This window comes from Camelus ferus, chromosome 7 (assembly GCF_009834535.1).
Source record: "Camelus ferus isolate YT-003-E chromosome 7, BCGSAC_Cfer_1.0, whole genome shotgun sequence".
In the NCBI taxonomy this organism is placed as follows: domain Eukaryota; kingdom Metazoa; phylum Chordata; class Mammalia; order Artiodactyla; family Camelidae; genus Camelus; species Camelus ferus.
In genome coordinates, this window is record NC_045702.1 from 62,682,920 (window position 1) to 62,701,908 (window position 18,989).

Below are 18,989 nucleotides of genomic sequence, written 5' to 3' on the forward strand. Positions count from 1 at the left end.
GATGGAAGGACCCTTATAAGGTACCCTTAACTAGCTCATGCACAGTGAAACTGAAGAAAACTGACTCTTTGATTAATATTGCCAATTACAGGCCCCCTGCACTGGACTGGCCTATAGAGAGGACTGCTGACCTTAAAATCACCTTAAAACACTGCTCAAACAGGGGAGAAACTACCAGATCAGGATAAGAAGAAGATGACATCTGAAGCAGACAGCTGAATCAAGATGTTCGACCAGGCCTGTACACCAATTACTTTGATAACTGCTCACACTCTTGGTTATAAATCAAACATATTTCACAATCTTATGCAGAGTTAAAGTTAATCCAACTGTTAGGTTTATGATCAGTTACTTATATCCAGTACTTCTGGGTTACCTTGGTGGATTTCTCTACTCCAAGGCTTTAATTGGATGGTCCTTGGGAAATTTATTTTAGAAGAAATAAATTATAGATCTATTCAGGACACTATTGATATTACTAGGCCCCTCACCTCGCCAATTGATATCTGCTCTAACCCTGGCCATAAATATGAATTTTCTTCTAAAGTTACTCAAGCTCAATCAGAGCATAAGCAAAATTTCAGCCAAGGAATATAAACTCCCTCAGTTATGGGATGGATTTATATGGGTACACCAGGCTATGATCATTTAAGTTTAAGACCCCCCTTAAGTTGGAAACAATTAAACCATACTAGGGATAACCAGCCTAATAACACTAGGCAATTGGGCTGGGTGCCTTATGAACAAAGCCAGTATACAATTTCCCTTAAAGATAAGGACTGGTACAGAACAGACTAAGTCAGACGACCGGGAGGATATATTGGGCTACACCTAAGTTCCTGGCATAAATTCTTACTTACAACCTTAATACTACTAGCTGTATTACTTGTATTTTGCCCATTTTACAAAAATTGTTTGTTTCTTCCATTATCAAATGTGTTACTGAGCCTTTGATAAATGATAACCAGGTGACTTGAAGCAGTTGATCAGATTTGTAGTTCTGTATAAATCAATGATTGTAACAGTGTAACTCTAGATGTGAAAAGAAGCAACAAAAGGGAACCCTTTCCTGGACCATAACAGACTAGTAAGAGAAATGGTCCAGAGAATTTTGGCTACTATTAATAGGGCCTAGTACAGTAATAGCATAGTGAATGGCCTATCAATGAAATCTTCACCTGATCCAGGAATGAGCATTATTAGCACCATGGGACAAAATGGTCATGAAATGCCTCCCAAATGATGGTTGAATTTATGACCATCAGGGGGCACTGCCAAATGAAAATTGTCACTTGCCATCTGTTTCTACAAGACTGAAGTCATTAGCCAAGGCAGTCGCTGACTTTGAACACACCCTAAAAGGAGTTCAGGGTAGAGAAACAGGAATGCACTCTGAGAAAAACTGGCAGAATAGGCCTTCAGATAGCTATTTCCAGGAGATTTTATGAGCCCAATTTCTTACATCTTCTCATATCTAGAAAAACACTAAAATCATTAATGGAGACATCTGCTCCTCGTGACTAGCAGCAACCTTCTGCCAAAATCTGTGCTTCACTACACATATTCCTCTTCACTAAAATCATATACATACACAGACCCCTACCCATACCTCTCTGGAGCAGTTCCTCAGAGCTATATGAGAGGCTATCTCCTAGGCTGGGCTACAGTCCTCATTTTGCCTCAAAAAAACCTAACTCACAACTCTCATATTGTGCATTTTTTTCAGTCAACACCATTGCTCAGAGTGTCTATATTTTTCAAATCCAAACTTAAGACAGTCAGGTAGAGCCAAAATATAATACTTGAAATTATACTTACCTTGAATTTTCTGGGAGGTGTTTTTTACACCTACAAGCAACAGCACAACTAAGTATCAGAGTAAACAATCTGTATCTAATCTATTTTGCTGACTCTAACAATAGCGATCAGGTAGGACTCAATTCGTCATACTTAGCATTTCAGCAGCTTTTTTATAATAACTTATAAACAAAAGTACAAAACTTGATAAAGGTGTTGAGAGTATCACTTCCTCTTCCTTCCTACTGCTTTCTTCCATTTGCAAGGAGTTGGAATATTATTTCTGGACCTCTATCTACCTCAGGGATATAAGCAAATCTGAAGAGAAAAAACTGGGTAAGCTTACTGTTTTGACCTCTGACTTGGTTCAGAACTCTGGCAAGGACTAGAAGTCCTTCCAAACCTCATTCAACAAAATATCTGGATTCTTAAAATGGCTTTCAAAGAAGGTGAGAAACATAAGTTTTACCCCTTTTAACAAAGTATCATTGATTCTCATGAAAATGAAACTTCCAAAAATGACCTCAAAATTGCACTATATAAACATAAAAACTATAAAGAAGAAAATTCCATTCAATAGACTCACTTTGCTCTTCTGTGAAGAAATGTAACTTACAGGTTTAATAAAAATGAGTTAATTTCAGATAATGCTGTTAAGGAAAATATTTAACAACTGATTGAACAATACTTGTGCAGAAGCTCATGAAAAAAACGCAGAAGCCTAGCTCTATAAGGAGAAGCTCATGAAAAAAAAAACTAGTCCTATGGTTTATGTACCTTCTGTCAATTAATCTTCACTACAATCCTACCAGCATTTTATCATAAAGAAACATAGGCTTTAGGAGTTTAATGATTTGGGGAAGGCATTATGGTACATTTAGAAAATTCTGAAGACAAACTTCAGTTTGAATCCTGGCTCTAAGACTTACCAGCTTGTAAGCTACTTAAAATTTTTGAGACTTTTCCCCAATATGTAAAAGTAGATAATTAGTTCTCTACTATTGGGCTATTATAAAACAGAGTGACAAAATACACAAAAACATTCAATATTTGATAGATAGTTGGTCCTCAATATAATGTAGCCATCATCATTGTTTACTGACTTACTGAGAATCACAGTTATATCTAGTTCCAAGAAGTTTTTTCTTTCTTTTAAAAATACTTAATAAATTTATACACAGAATATAAAAACTGGAAAATACTTAGTATAAATAAGAAAATAAAAAGATCACTATTATCCTCAAATCCTGTAATAATTATTGTTAATATATTGGCATGTTTTCTCTCTATATGTGTAGAGCCTTCTTTTAAATGTAGAACTGGATCACGCTATATAATAAAGTTGGAATTTTTTCTTTTGTACCTAATTTTTATCATGAGCATTTTCCTATTTGATAAACACATAATTTTAATACCAAATTCTGACACATAGATAATAACAGTCCTTTCTCTACTGCTTACATTAAGTTAGTTCCAATTTACCCACTAGTATGGGTAAACGTATGTGTATCTTTGAACTTATGCTTCCCCCCACCCCCACAGGAGGTTGTAAGCCATGTGGCAGTATGTGTTGTCTCAGTAAAGCCCCTATTATTACTATACACATTGACATTCAAGTACTGGTTTGCATCTGGAAGAAAGAACCCACTTATATTTTATATAGCTTTAGCTATTGATATTGAATCTTAGCATTAAGTACATTCTGTTGCCACAATAACAAAAAATAATTAAAGTTAAGGGCTTCCTTATGTCTACTGTCTGTTGTCCAAGTCACAGACCTAGTCTGGGCCTGGAAACTCTCCAACAGCTGAAACAAGAATCATAACCCTATGTACTTGACTTAATGTTTTTGAACTCACTTTATATTCCGTATGTCTTAATGAAGAAATGAAGGACACAGGAATATAACAATCTTTAACATCTAAAAAAGATATGAAGAACTGAGATTTGAGCCACCTATGCTTCCCTGCATCCTGAAGAAATGACAACAAGATGAACATAAGTGCTGCAGTGACACTCTTTCAAACTAAAAAGTTAGGACATGATTCAAAACATGATCTGACAGTAGGGCACAATAACTGGAATGAAAAATCCGAAGTGTGTGACTTCCATAGCAAGCACATAAAATTCAAGTCTTGTTGGGCTAGGAGAAGATGGGCCTCTGGGGGACCTAACTCCTTCAATTAAGGTAGTTATTAAGAACTGGCTACACAAAAACACTAAAACCTACAAAACTCTCAAAAATCAAATCAGGACACGTACTCTCAATCCAGGTTTATAACGGGGAATAGGTACTGACCTTTCTTAGAGAAAATGAAAGAATCTATGGTGTAAAGTTATAAATCATGATATAGAGTCATTTAAAAGCAAGTTGCACACCAAAATATGACTATGACTATTAGGAAATCCCCACATTCAATGGCAGCAATTAATAATTCATATACTTCACACAGGACTAAAAGATGTTTATTTCCCAAAATAATACATGGATTTAGGAACTACAATGTATGCCAGGGAAGTGTGCTGCAATAAAAATTAGTCAAACAGTAATTTCAAATTGAAAAAAGAGAAGCATAGAACATTTTTAGAAAAGGGAGAAGCAGAATTGTAAGGGTTGAAAGTCGAGGGGGAGGTTATGGTTCAGAGGTAGAGCGCGTGCTTAGCATGCACAAGGTCCTGGGTTCAATCCCCAGTACCTCCATTAAAATAAATAAATAAATAAACCCAATTACCTCTGCCCATAAAATTTTTTTTTTTAATTTTAAAAAAGAAACTTAATGACTGGTAGCCTATGCAAGAAGCACATGATGGTCAGTGCATTTCTCGGAGGAAATGCATACTCCTCTAAGCAGATAAAATAATAAAGTCATGCAACAAGTATTTATTGAGCACCTATCATGTGCCAGACATGTAGGAGAATACAGCAGGAACAAAATAAAGTAAAACCCCTGTCCCCATACTCTATATATGTTTATACTCTATATTCTCTATATATGTTTATACTCTATATTCAACAGTGTAAGATATTATTTAAAAACTAATAATAAAATTGAGACAGAGATAGAATTTGGGGATGTAATAATTTTTTCTAGGACGATTAGGGAAGGTGAAATCTGAGTAAGGTAGGTGAAGTAGGGAGCCATGTGTTATCTAGGGACAAGAGCGTCCCAAGCAGAGGAAACAGCCAGTGAAAAGGAGCATGCCCAACGTGTTCAAGGTTCAGAGAGCAGGCCAGTGTTACTGTAGTGTAGAGTGAGGAAGAAAGAGAGTGAAGAAGAAAGAAGTAGGATATGAAGTCAAGAGGTGTAATAAGGGCAGGCATACTGTTTAGGGTGTTGAAAGGTCATCGTAAATCACCAGACTTTTATTCTGTGTGAAAAGGGAAGCCATTAGAGGGTTTTTAGGAGAGGAATGAAATGAGCTGACTTGTGTTTAACAGGATCATCCTGGCAGGCTGTCTAAGAAGACTAACGGGGGTGGTGGCAAGCTTGGAAGCAGGGAAACTATTTAGGAAGTGGTTGCAGTAATCCAAGCAAACAATGATGACAGCTTGAACCTGGGAGATAGCAATGAAGATAGTGAATACTTAATCAGACTCTGGATGGACTCTGACAGTTAAGATCAGACAGAATTTGCTGACAAATTGGAAGTAGGGGTAAGAGAGAAGGAAAAGGCAACAGTTCTTGGCCTGGGCACCTGGAAGGATGGAGTTACAATTACCGAGAGGGAAAGATTGCAGGAGGTGAGGTGTGACTGGCAAGGGAGAAGATCTGCTTACATTTGAACATATTACATTTGAGAGGCCTATTAGATGTGAGGTAGACAAAAGGATATACGTCTAAAGCTGAGGAGAGAGGTCTGGACTAGAGACACAGTTTGGAAACTAACAATGAACAGATTGTATGGTTTTTGTATAAACAATTTAAAATTAAAATATAAACCCACTAATGTTTTCCCAACATATTTTTCCAAATTTAATTGCTGAGATTTCCCTTGTATCTACTCCAGACTACTGAATTATAAATCATTTAGTATATACATGTTAAATAGGATACAAAAATTAGAAGCCAGAAATCCGATTGAGGGAGAAATATACACAAACTACACCAATGAATAAAGAGTATGAATAAGGAAGACGATGAGAGGAATCATGGAGAAAGTTATGGTTCATGCTACATTTACAACAGGTCTTTGATGTGTGAGTGATGCTACCTGGGTTTAAGGGCACAAAATTCCAAACGAATAGAGATCTCTTTTAAATCATACTCTAGATAGCAGGTGAACGAGAAAAGCTCCTGTGTAAATGGACCAGAAACATTTTTCCCACTCCAATCAATCCTGCACCTGACTGCTAATTTTCCTAGGTCTATGCAATTTTGTCTTTACCTTCTCTTATGAGATAAGGTTTGGAATTATAGTTAATTTCATTCATTTTATTATATCCCCTGTTAGAACTTCTCTTCTAAAGAACTCAGAACTTGATTTAAAAGGAGGAACTATTTTTAAAATTCTCCCAATGCTTATATACAACTAATACCATTCTACAGTTATAAGAAAGAATTAAGTTAATTTGATACAATAGATGTTAGCAACACCAGCAGAATGTGGGAACTTGTTAGAAATTCAAACTCTCAGGTTCCATCTTAGATTTACTGAATCAGAAAATCTGGGGGTAGGGCCAAGCAATCTAAATTCACAAGTCCTCCCAGTGATTCTGACACATGCTAAGCTTTGAGAACCTCTAGCTTAGAACATTAAGGCTCAATTCTCTCAAGGAATGTCAGTTGAAAAAGGTACCAGACTACAAAATTCTTAAACAAAGGAATCTTATGATTTTTCACTTCTAATTCCCTTACATTAACTGGTATTTAACCCACATTCAGAGTTTTTGAATAGTTAAAAAAATTAGAAGTATTCCCATTCTCCAAATTCCCTTGTTTTTCTACATTGTATGATACCAAGTTATCAGCCCAACCTTTATCCTTCCTTTCTAGTCCTCCCTATTCTATAAAATAGGTAATGTTTTTCCAATCAGAAAATCACATTCTAACTTTTAAAGGAATTCTGTGGATGTTATGTCAAGTCACATTTCACAGCAGCAATAAAAACCCTTCAGAAGATGGTATCTCCAAGGGCATCAATATACAGATGAGAAACTTAAGGCCTGGAGAGATCACATGATAAACATATCCTTACAAAAGCTGAGAGACACCAAAGAATAAAATTATTATCTTCAGCCAACTTTATCTGACCTGAGTCAAAAATATTTAATCAGATTTAAATAAAGTAAGGCATCAGTTGCTGGAAAGGGTGTAAAGAAAAGGGAACCCTCCTACACTGTTGGTGGGAGTGTAGATTGGTACAGCCACTATGGAGGATAGTATGGAGGTTCCTTAAAAAATTGAAAAAAACTTACCACATGATCCAGCAATCCCACTCCTGGGCATATATCCAGAGAAAAATAAAATTTAAAAAGACACATGCACCCCAATGTTCACAGCAGAACTATTTACGATAGCCATGACATGGAAACAACCCAAATGTCCATCAACAGATGACTGGATAAAGAAGACGTGGTACAAATATACAATGGAACACTACTCAGCCATAAACAATAATACAATGCCATTTTCAAGCAATATGGATGGACCAGAAGATTGTCATTCTACGTGAAGTGGGCCAGAAAGAGAAAGAAAAATGCCATATGACATCATTTATATGAAGAATCTAAAAAATAATAACAATAATGACACAAATGAACTAATTATTATTTTGATTTCTTAAATATATGTAAGCACATTTGACTGTCCTTTATGATTGGATTGCTGTATTCTGTTGATTCTTGTTTTGTAGTTGGCTTTATTCCTTTGATAACCATGTAAGTTTAAAAGCTAAAAATCTAATCTGTTCTTAGAAACAATAATTAGTACATATATGTAAACTAAAAAAATGTGCAGTATATACTGTATATAGGTATTTACATGCAATATAATGTGTATGTGCAAACTATTAATTCTACATAATAAAACTGACAAAGGAAAAAATGCATAAAAAAATTAAGTAAGGCATCAGAAAGATTGAAAGAGAGATAGAATAATCTTTACAACTGCTTTCTGGAAATAAAAGTAACATCAAAACTCATCACTGCTTTATTTATTTATTGGCAATAGTGTGTGCCCCTTTCTCATTCTTTGCTCTGTATATTAACTATGGGAAAAACGACTCAACATTAATAATACTATTCAGCTATCTAGTGACATGGGATGCCATACCACAGTATTGTCTTCCAATGTCCTATCAATTCAATACTAATTTTCCCAGAAACTAATATCAAGACTGCTTACAACTGTTTTACTCAAGTACTGTGGCAATTTTTCTGACCAACGTTTATCTTCCTGGTTATAATCCATCCAACACAGAGACTGTCCAGAGAAAGTCAGGGTGAAGCTCCTTCATTAATTTGTGTCCCAAACTGAAAACCATTTTAATTGCACTCTAATCTTATTTCAGAGGTAATTTGTAAGACATATACTGATAATTAAATAAGGTAAAGAGATACAGTGTTACTGAAGCAGGCTAGGATACATGGAAAAATGTGGGCTTTAGAGCCACAAAGATCTTTTGGATTAATTTTTTTAAAGAATGGTTAAAATGATTTTATTTAAAAGCTTTTTTATTGAAGTATAGTTGATTTACAATATTGTGTTAGTTTCAGGTGTGCAGTATAGTGATTCAGTATTTTTGCAGATTATATTCCATTATAGGTTATTACAAGATAATAGGTATAATGTCCTGTGCTATACAGTATATCCCTGTTGCTTATCTCCTTTAAAAATAGTAGTTTGTATCTGTTAATCCCAAACCCCTAGTTTGTCCCTCCCTCACCTCCTCCTGCTTTGGCAACCACAAGTTTGTTTTCTATGTCTGTGGGTTTGTTTTCTATATGCATTCACTTGTACTATTTTTTAGATTCCACATATAAGTGAAAAGCACTTGTCTTTCCCTGTCTGACGTATCTCATTAAGCTTAATTCTCTAGATCCATCAACATTGCTACAAAAGGTAATAAGTATTTCATTCTTTTCTATGGCTGAGTAATATTCCATTGTATATATATCACATCTTCTTAAGCCAACTGTCTACAGACAAGCACTTGGGATGCTTCCATGTCTTGGCTATTGTAAATATTGCTGCTATGAAACCTGGGGTACATCTAATTTTTCAAATTACTGTTTTCATTTTTTACATATATATCCCCAGGAGTGGAATTGCTGGGTCATAAGGTAGTCCTATTTTTAGTTTTCTGAAGAACCTCCACACTATTTTTCAATGCATAGTCCCATCAACAGTGTAAAGGAGTTCCCTTTTCTCCATATCCTCTCCAACATTTGTTATTTACAGACTTTTTGATGATAGCCATTCTGACAGGTATGAGGTGATACATTATTGTGGTTTTGATTTGCATTTCTCTAATAATCAGCAATGTTGAGCATCTTTTCATGTCCCTGTTAACTATCTGTATGTCTCCTTTGGAAAAATGTCTATTCACTTTTTGATCAAATTGTTTGTTTTTTTTGATATTGACTGTATAAGCTATTTATATATTTTGGATATTAACCCCTTGCTGGTCACATCATTTGTAAATATTTTCTCCCATCCTTAGGTTGTCCTTTCATTTTTTTGATGGTTTCCTTTGCTGTGTAAAAGCTTTTAAGTTTGATTAGGTCCCATTTGTTTATTTTTGCTTCTCCTTCTTTTGCCTTGAGAGACTGAATCAAAAAAATATTACAATGATTTACATCAAAGAGTGTTTCACCTATGCTCTCTTCTAGGAGTTTTATGGCTTTACATTTAGGTCTTTAAACCATTTTGAGTTTATTTTTGTATATGGTATGAGAAAATGTTCTAATTTCATTCTTTGAGCTGTCCAGTTTTCTCAGCACTATTTATTGAAGAGACTGTCTTTTCTACATTGTATATCCTTGCCTCCTTTGTTATAGATTAATTGACTGCAGGTGAACAGGTTTCATTCTGGGCTCTCTATTGTGTTTCATGGCTCTCTGTGTCTGTTTTTTGGGTCAGTGCCATACTGTTTTGAATACTGTAGCTCTGTAACATAGTCTAAAATCTGGGGAGGATTTTACCTCCAACTTTATTCTTTTATCTCAGAACTGCTTTGACAATTTGGGGCCTTCTGTGGTTCCATATACATTTTAGGATTATTTGTTCTAGTTCTGTGTGGGTTCAAGTTTTTTTTTAAATAATATAATTTTATTAACTTTTCCCCCCTAAATCAGTAAAATTTTTTAGATCAAGTTTTAGTTCTAGTTCTTACTTGTCCTCATTTTACAGGATAGAAGCCATAAGACTCATACTGCCTCATATTGTTGATATATAGTGATTAGTTATTTTAAAAATACAAACTCCTTGAGAATAGGAACTATGCTTTACATATCTCTTTATTCTCCCACATTATATTCACATAGGTGTTCAATAAATATTTACTTAACTAATATGTTATAAATTTTAAGATATCAGATAAACTTCCTACTTAATAGATACCCTTGCTTCCAGATTCCACCCCCAAAAGCATGCCCCCCACAAAAACTAGCTTAAGACAAATCTGATCTTGTCCAATCACATTTTAAAACTTTCCAAGGCTCCTAGTGCTTAAGTAGTGAAGAAAAAGTCCCTGCCAAGACCAGAATTTATCACAGCCTATCTCTTATAACTCAGACCCATCTCTGCAATACTAAAGCTCCTGGAATTTTCTTCCCATGCCCCTGTACGCTCCTCCTCAATAGATTAACTTCTACTAGTCATTCAGGTCTCAGCTTAGAAGCTGTTTTCCTCTGTCAAGGTCCCTGATCATAGTTCTCCAACCCTCAACTAACAGTTAGGTGTCCTGACTCACTAACTTGATAATACACTCAACATACCATCTAATACAATAATGAAATGTTTAACATGCTTCCCCAATTATGTGGTAAACTTGAGGACAGGATCACACCATATTCAGTTTTACACCACTGCTTACCATTGTCATTAGCACATAAAACACTTTTAATTAATATTACTTATTGAATATAATAATAAACTTCTGTGTTCTCAACAACATTAGTTTCCAATTTGAGAACATAATCATGTTGATTTCCCTGCTGGCTTGTAAATAACTGAGGGAAAATACACCCAGCTGCCTAATAGGTTAAAGGAAGAGATTCTGGGGCCTTATTCTGCACACACATTTATTATGACACAAAAAGCAAAATCAGCATTATTTTTTTCAAAGAATGGAAAAAATATTTCACAAGAACTTGCTATTATGGGGGACCTCCTTTGTCTTGGCCCCATCTCCAGAAGTTATAGTTACCAAACCGGATTTGATCCTCAGTTAAGATAGGCAGAGCCATGGATGATGAAAGAAGAAATAGAAAGAAATTGCTGCTCAGACTGGATTGCCATCCTGGGACCAAAAGGTAACAAGCACCTGCTATGGATGACTGAAATGAAAGGCAAATGAGCCTGAATGCTGGATAACACCGTGGAACCACCGTAACAGCCCTGGACAGCCTATCTCTAATTTCTCATTAGAGGATGAGAAACCTGTAGATATGGCAGGCTGACTGTAAGGGACTTTGAGCATCCATGAATTTTGGCATCTGCGTAGGTTCCTGGAAACAACCCCCTGCAGATATGGAAGGACAACTGTACTTAAGGAAAATGGCCCTGCTGATTTGTTTATACCACTCTTTTTCAATATCTAGAGCAACTGAACATGATTCCTAATTGGTAGGAAAGACAATACAAAGTTAGAAGAAAATTTAGAAAGAAATTTGTATACCTGGGATAGGAAAGAGATATCCTCAAGACAGAAACATTGGAAGGTATAAGGCAAAGATAGGTATAAATGAGCATAAATCAGCTGAGTCCAGGATAGCCCTCTTTCATGTCTATTGGCTGAAGCTGTCAACTAGGACATCTTGGTTCTCTTCTAAGAGATCTCTCATCCTCCTATAAACTAGAACAGCTTCCTTACACAACAGCTGCAGGAAGCCTTCTTTAAGGTCTTCTTAAGGATTAAGCTCCAGAACTTACACATCACTTCCACCATATTCATTGGCCAAAACAAATCATAAGGCTAGCCAACACTCAGGAGATAGAGAAATAGATGGGAGAAGAAGCAAAGCCACCTGGCAAAGGGGAATTCATACCAGGATGGGAGGACTTTATGGTTGTTAATCATTCTACCACAGGTAGGTAGGGATATGTGTGTGTGTGTGTGTGTGTGTGTGTGTGTGTATGTGTGTATGTGTCTGTGTCTGGATGCACACACACATACACACACAATGGAATACCATAGAGTTAAATATTTTATCACATATATGTATGTTTGTAAATCTTTGAAAACATGCTTAAAAATTAACTAATGAAATACTGAGCTATGCAAAGTAGTCAGCATGCTGGGTGAGGATGCAGAGCACTGAAGGCATGTCAGGAAGGCCAGCAGAGGTGTGAACAAACTGACCCAGATGCAAAGATAATGGGGTGCTGTGTGCAGATAGGGAGCTACACAAAGCTGTGGGCCCAATGAGAGGTTGTGGATCTACAACGAGACATAGGCCAGCAGGCCCAGCAGGCAATGATGCAGGATGTTGTAGGAGAAAATACAGGGAGGTAATGATCTACATGACATGGGGAATGGTAACAAAACAACTGGACACATGATAACTGTATTAAGGCTAGTGTGAAGCTAAGTTTCTTACCGCCAAAGAAGGCATTATAAACACTGAAAGGGCAAATGCTAAAAAGAACCCTAGGGTATTAGATTAGGGAATTTGAAGTATAGGAACAAACTTAGTTTTAAAGTATATACACAAAAGTATAGAAATAATTATAGACGCATGTAAGTGTGTATATTATACATATATGTGTGTGTACACAAACCATATTAAAATACTTATACATTTCCTAGTCCCTATAAGCAATGACACCCCAGTAGCAATGAACACACTAAGTTCCTAGATCTTTGTTTTTAAATACCATACACAAAAATAAATAACAACAACAAAAACTAAACAGGGCTCCTTGGAGAAATGGCTGCTTCCAAGGCTGGAATAAGCAAAGTACAAGATGAACCAGGAATAGCATGTTCTGCCAGAAGTGCACAATGAATGAGATGGGAGCATGATAAATATGCATAGGAGCCAGCTTGAAGGGGCCCCTACTGGCTAAATCAGGCACAATTTAAACAGCAAAATAAATAATAATAGTAACAAATCACACAACACACTAAATAAAACCAAAACCCATGAGTCCTTACTGATTAAATAAATAAATAAATAAAAAAGAAAAGTTCTACTTTACAATAAAATATTAACTAATATATATATAGAAGAAATAATAGAAATAGAGAAACAGAACTTGGCAATCATTATAAAAGTAGTTAATTCAGGCGGAGGTCATCTCTGATACCCATACTAAGGTTAGTGAGTAGGGTTTGGTGAGAAACAAGATGCATAATTTTTGAATACCTCTCCACAAAAACTGATCAAATACAAAAGGACACCAATATGATCAACGTGTTAATATCCAGTAGCAGTATGGTCTGATAGCATGGATGCAATATACTGAGAAGGGCACAGGGCCATTTCTGTGGTATTCCTGCCAGAAACGCATGACTTGATTGGAGTCATGAGGAAGTGTCACATGGACCTACATTGAGGGTCATCCTACAGAATGGAAAGCCTGTACTTTCTAAAACTGTCAAGGACATGAAAGACAGAGGAAAATGAAGCTGAAGAAGTTTGAAGAGACATGACAACTAAATACAACATGTATTCCTGGACAGGATTCTGGACTAGAAAAGAAAGAGATATTGTTGGGATAGTTGTCGAAATACGAATAGGTTCTTTGGACTAGACAGTAGTGTTGTACCAACGCTTATTTTCTAATTTGGAGAGTTATATAAGACAGTGCCTTGTTTTTGAGAAACAGACACTAGTATTTACGGGTGATAGAACACCATGTCTGCAGCTTGCTCCAAAAGGTTCAGAAAAAGACTATAACAATGGGTATGTATGTATGTATTTATACACACATGTATATAATGTACTTATGAGACAGAAAGAGGGCAGGCAATGGAAGAAATGCGGTAAAATATGAAAATGGCAGAATCTGAGTAAAGGAGATATAAAAGTTCTTTGTACAGTTTTGGTATCTTTTCTATTATTATTATTATTATTATTATTGTTATTATTATTCGGTTTGAAATTATTTCAAAACAGGTTTTAAAAATCTTATATCAATATGTAATACAGAACATCTAGTGTTACAGCAAATGATAACTGGCTATTGTTTGAGGCTAGGAAATAGAATGAAAACTCTGGCTGAATGTATTTATTTACATACATTCGTTTACAATACCCTGAGGGGATACATTAATAGAATGTTTTTATGCCTGCTTGGCATAAAAGCATCTCAATATTTTAAAATGAATTTTCTTTCTCTTCATGGATTTTAAATAGGCATTTCACAGTTCAATAAGGAAAGGAATCTTGACTTATTCGTCTCTAGGGTCCCAACACCTAATGCACTTATGATTTTATCATTGTTATGTCTTGAATAGGAATTCTGTCCCCAATATTGTTCCAATTAGAAAATACAGTGACCTAAGTATCAAGAATTTTGCTACACTTAAAGGGGAAAAACTGTCTTTGTCAAGCTACAATATATGTATGTCAGACTGAGGATAAAAAAAAAATACCAAAGATTACCAAAATACCAAAATACCTGGAGGAGGAATAATTATCTGCTCTACTGTCCTAAAAACAAGTGTGTGTAACCAGAAGCAAAAGGCCTTAGCCTAACGAATGGCTAACTGTTCACAGTTTTTCGTGGAAAAAAAAAAAAAAAAACAACAATACAAATGAAACTTGGTGAAAAGAGTTGACGGTGGATGATTATCTTTTTAAAAATGTGATAGGGTCAAAAAGCAGTAAAATTGAACCATACCAAATTGCTGATAAAGCATATATCCTACTAATAGATGAGTAAGATCATTTTTAAAGAAGGAACACATTTCACTGCAGAAGCCAAAACTCTCCAAGACATCAGATAGTTGTCAAAATTTTTTAAAGCTGAAGAGATTTCATATAGCTCAATACATTCTCTGCTCTGGAGAATATATACATTTTTAAGTACATTTTATAGGCTCCTGGTCCCAATAATTAACTAAGGAAAAAAAAAAGCTATACACATGCCTGAAGATCTATTACAGTTAAACATAATGAACTTCATAATTGTCTTTTCAAAGGTTTAAACAACTGAAAATTACATTTTGATACGATATAATTCATCTGCTCTAGTAAACAAAAGATATTAGTATCTTATGAAATTAGAATCTATTCAAAGCATTATTAGAAAATTGAAAACCATTTTTAAAGTTATTTTTTAATTGAAAAAACCATTTTAACCACATTATAACTTCTTCCCCTTACAGAGAAATTTTAATGTCATATCTTTTCTAGCATATAACAAGTAAGACAATAGTCAATGTTACTTACTACAAACCAGAACCTATGTGGTTTTTAAATGGAGATAAAATATTTCTTAGGTCAGTTCTAAGAATTAAATGAGATAAGGTATATAAAGCACCTAGCATGGTGACTAGCATTAATTAAGCACTCAATAAATGGCTATGTTAATTCTCATAGAAAAAAAGGATCTGAAATAATGCTGAAATACGATCAAGTGACTCAAAAACTTATTAGAGATGTCTGTAAAGGCAGATGGATAGAATCACAGTCAAACTGGCAAATTAAATGAGGAAAGGAATCTAATCTATCCTTGTAGTTCCACATAATAGACATTCAGTAAAGGTTTACTGAAATGAAGTGAGTATGAAAGTAAGTTATCTGGGAAAGAAAAAATAAGAAGTAGTCTGAGGTTGTCTAAAAAATAGAGTCCCAAAATTACTATTCCCTAAGCAAATCACACTTTGAGAAAAGAAATAGATCCATGCATTGAAATTCCTCAGACTAGTCTTTTTAATAATGACTGAGTCACTCTCAAATCTGTTTTGGCAAATGTGTCATATATAAAGTCTAATATTAGAGAGAAGTATTTTAAAATTTCATCTAAGTAAAATGTGTGCATCCTGAAAGGGGGGAAAGTACTCAAAGCATTGAGGAATCTTTCCTAACTTCCATTCAATGAGAATCAGATAAATTCACAATTTTTCCATCTGTTTATATATGAAAACTAATTCATAGTTCCATCTACTTATACATGAAAATTAGCTTGAACTTACCTACAAGTAAGTTGTAAACACACATATTTCACTTTCACAAGTTCAAATGCACACCCCAGAAAAGGAAAGAAAGAAAACCAACTCTCAAAAGTGGGCAGTACTATAGGAGTATAAAAGAGTAGCTAACATAACTTCTCTCCCATATCTCAGAAACCACCTGTTAGAGCCCACACTTGTGGCACAGCCTGCATGGTTTCAAAACACTTTCATATTGAAAACTCAAAATTCCCAGTGCAATGGGCAAGGGAAAAAGCATAATGTGTAAATACAGTCCTATTTTCCCTACCCTACATCAAAGGATACTGGGGGTCAATTGCCCATCACTTCACTACAGGACTCGCTCTTTTTATTTGGAAACTGATCAATCTTACAAAAAGCAAAAGCCACACCCTTAATAATATACTCAACTCTGTTGAGTACAGACAAAATCTGTAAAGTGTGAAGTTACAAATCAAATAAAAGTCCCAAATCAATGGCTAGGAGGTTTTGAAAACAAACAAAAAATCATTATTAAGTACATCTATCTTTCTTAACAAAATGACGTTTTCAGAAAAAAAAAAGCTACCAGTCTACATTAGAGTAATTTAGAGAATAACAAAGAACCCGCAACACACAGAGGAAAATTATTCTTAAATTATCATTTGCTGCCTACAGTGCCTTGAAAAGTATAAAATGCATTAAGTTTCATTAAGAGCTATTGTCTAGTCACAGACACCATTATAATTTTTTAAAATCTAATTTCTAGAAAATTCTGCAGTGGCAGTTAGAAAAGAAACCCAAATTTTAACAAGAAAAAAATGCCTAGTCCAAAATCTGGAAGTACACTTTGAAGATATTCACGGTTAATTTTTTTTTAAACTAAGGAGTAGTGATAGGCACAAAGGTATGTGACATCTGTAGATGGTTGATACACATCAATTAAAAAAAAGTCTCTACGGAATTAAGGATTTAAAGTAATAACCTATCAAACATAACCTGACATGATAAAAAACCATTAATTTTTTAAACCACTAACAAAGCAAAACCTTCCAACAGAAAGATTTTCACATCATACACACACACACACACTTTGTAAATTAAGAACTAAATGTAAATCCAAAACACTAAAAATTATCTAAAGGTATCCAAAACACATTTGAAACATCATACTTTTGTTTTCACGTTAATTTCTCAGATCTACTGGTAAATCTCATCTGGAATGGATCTTCATTTCAATACAAGATTGTTCAATATGCCACTCCGAATGAATAGAGCTTGTGAGACTAATTCTCAAAATCTCCTTGGGAGGTGCTTAATTACAGCTCTAATTCCAATTTCCTGAGACTCAAACAGCAAAGTACACAACAGCTCATACACAGTTAGAAAAGGAGAGAAATGAAGGTCCAGGGGAGCGGCCTATTCTTTTGTTTTGGTGGTAGAAGCTGCAAAAATAAAGGTTCACTAGAGCTATCTGCACCTATCCCCACCCATCACAGCCCTGCAGAGCACTTTCATCCATCCACCCGCTCAGGACTGAAGAGCCGAACCCATGGCTTTCTACGTCTCAAAGGATGGGCGGGGGAGTCTCTGAGGTCGGGGGTACAAATAGAAAAAGAGGGAGGGCACAGATCTTTTGAGGACAGCGGGACAAGGAGATGCATCCAGATGGTGAGGTTGGGGCGCGCCACGGAGACCCAAAGGCTTGAAAATTCGCTGGGAGAAAAGCTCCCATTGGGCAGATAGAGGATGTTGCCAGTTCATAGATGGAGACAGAAAATCCTATACAAGAGAAGGGAAACACATTTGTAAGAGATCCGGGAAGGCGTGAACTAGGCAGCGCTAAATTCGGAGCCCAAAATGGGTTGAGATAGCTTCAAACAGACCAGCATGGCGAAGCTTAGACTTACGGTTACTTCCCGGGCTGAGGATAAGGGTCAGGTGGACCCAGCAGCTCTGCAGTTCTGCCACGGCGGTTGCCGCCTCTGCCTCTTGCGCTAAGCCGGTGACCTCAGGTACTCTATCCGCCCCACCTACCCGGGCCGGTGCCCCCTTCGCAGCGGGCTCCCCCTCCTCGCCGGCCCCGGCGCGCCGGCCGGGCGGAGGCTGCTGGGGCCGAGGGTACGCACTTGGAGGCCCGCGGCGAACGCTGTGCAAGCCGGAGGCGCCTGCGGCGAGGCTCAGACTGGGTGGGCTCCCCACATCCTTCTCCGGCCACCGCGCCGCCTCACTCGGGGGAGGGGAAGAGGGGGCGGTGGCTCTTGCCTCCTCCTCGCGGTCAAGTCCGGCTCATGCTCCAGTGTTGCGCGCGCCCGCGCGCGCGCAGCCCGAACCGCCCTCCTTCCCTCCACCGCCTCCGGCTCTGCCACTAGCACGCCCGCCGCCGCCACCACACCAGTCCTCGAGCCGTCCACCACCAGCCCCAGACAGCCTGCTGCCTGAGAGAGAAGCGGCAGGAACAGCAGCAGCTCGGCCGCCAACCCGGAAGCTCTTCCGCCGCCAACCGCGAGGCTGTAAGGGATGTGAACCCGGAAGTGATCTCTTCGCCCCGGTAGCTGCGGGAGGGAAAGCTAAGGCCCTTGAAGACCTGAGTCCTCTAGTTTCGGGAGAGGGTGAGGGGTGCATAGCGTTGAGGTGCGAGGAGAGGAAAGGACAATAGAGAGCTTGTGAGCAAGAGGTTCTCCGAGTCCAGAGAGCCAAGCCCTCCAGCCGCGGGGTGGGGAGCGGAGCCGATCGGCTTCTGGTGGTGATCGAGTGTTTTCCTGTCACAGGAAGTTGGGCCCGGCCGCTGGGAACGAGAAGGGAAGGAGGAATGAGAAAGCCGTGACGGTCCCCCGCCCCCCCAGGTGGCTGTCCCACCCAGTGAGTTGAATGTAGCGGCCCGGGAGGTGCTCGGCCTCCCTCACAGG

At 37.1% G+C, this 18,989-nt stretch overlaps 2 protein-coding genes across 12 annotated transcripts in view; one reads left to right on the forward strand and one right to left on the reverse strand.

Annotated features, from left to right (window-relative positions):
- Positions 1-18,989, reverse strand: part of ANKIB1 (ankyrin repeat and IBR domain containing 1) — a 205,346-nt gene that overhangs the window by 106,035 nt on the left and 80,322 nt on the right. For 5 of the 6 annotated variants that reach the window (XM_032484014.1, XM_006177778.3, XM_014553306.2 and 2 more), the window contains exon 1: positions 17,991-18,549. The exons of the other annotated variant lie outside the window; for it this stretch is intronic. The gene's annotated coding sequence lies outside the window, so the exon portion shown is untranslated. Of the gene's footprint in view, positions 1-17,990; positions 18,550-18,989 lie in introns of those variants that run through there. 6 annotated transcript variants of the gene reach the window in all.
- KRIT1 (KRIT1 ankyrin repeat containing) overlaps positions 18,454-18,989 on the forward strand; it is a 36,216-nt gene continuing 35,680 nt past the window's right edge. For 3 of the 6 annotated variants that reach the window (XM_032484015.1, XM_032484020.1, XM_006177779.3), the window contains exon 1: positions 18,638-18,988. The gene's annotated coding sequence lies outside the window, so the exon portion shown is untranslated. Of the gene's footprint in view, positions 18,594-18,621; position 18,989 lie in introns of those variants that run through there. The other 3 variants (XM_032484019.1, XM_032484017.1, XM_032484018.1) reach the window with 3 other exon arrangements.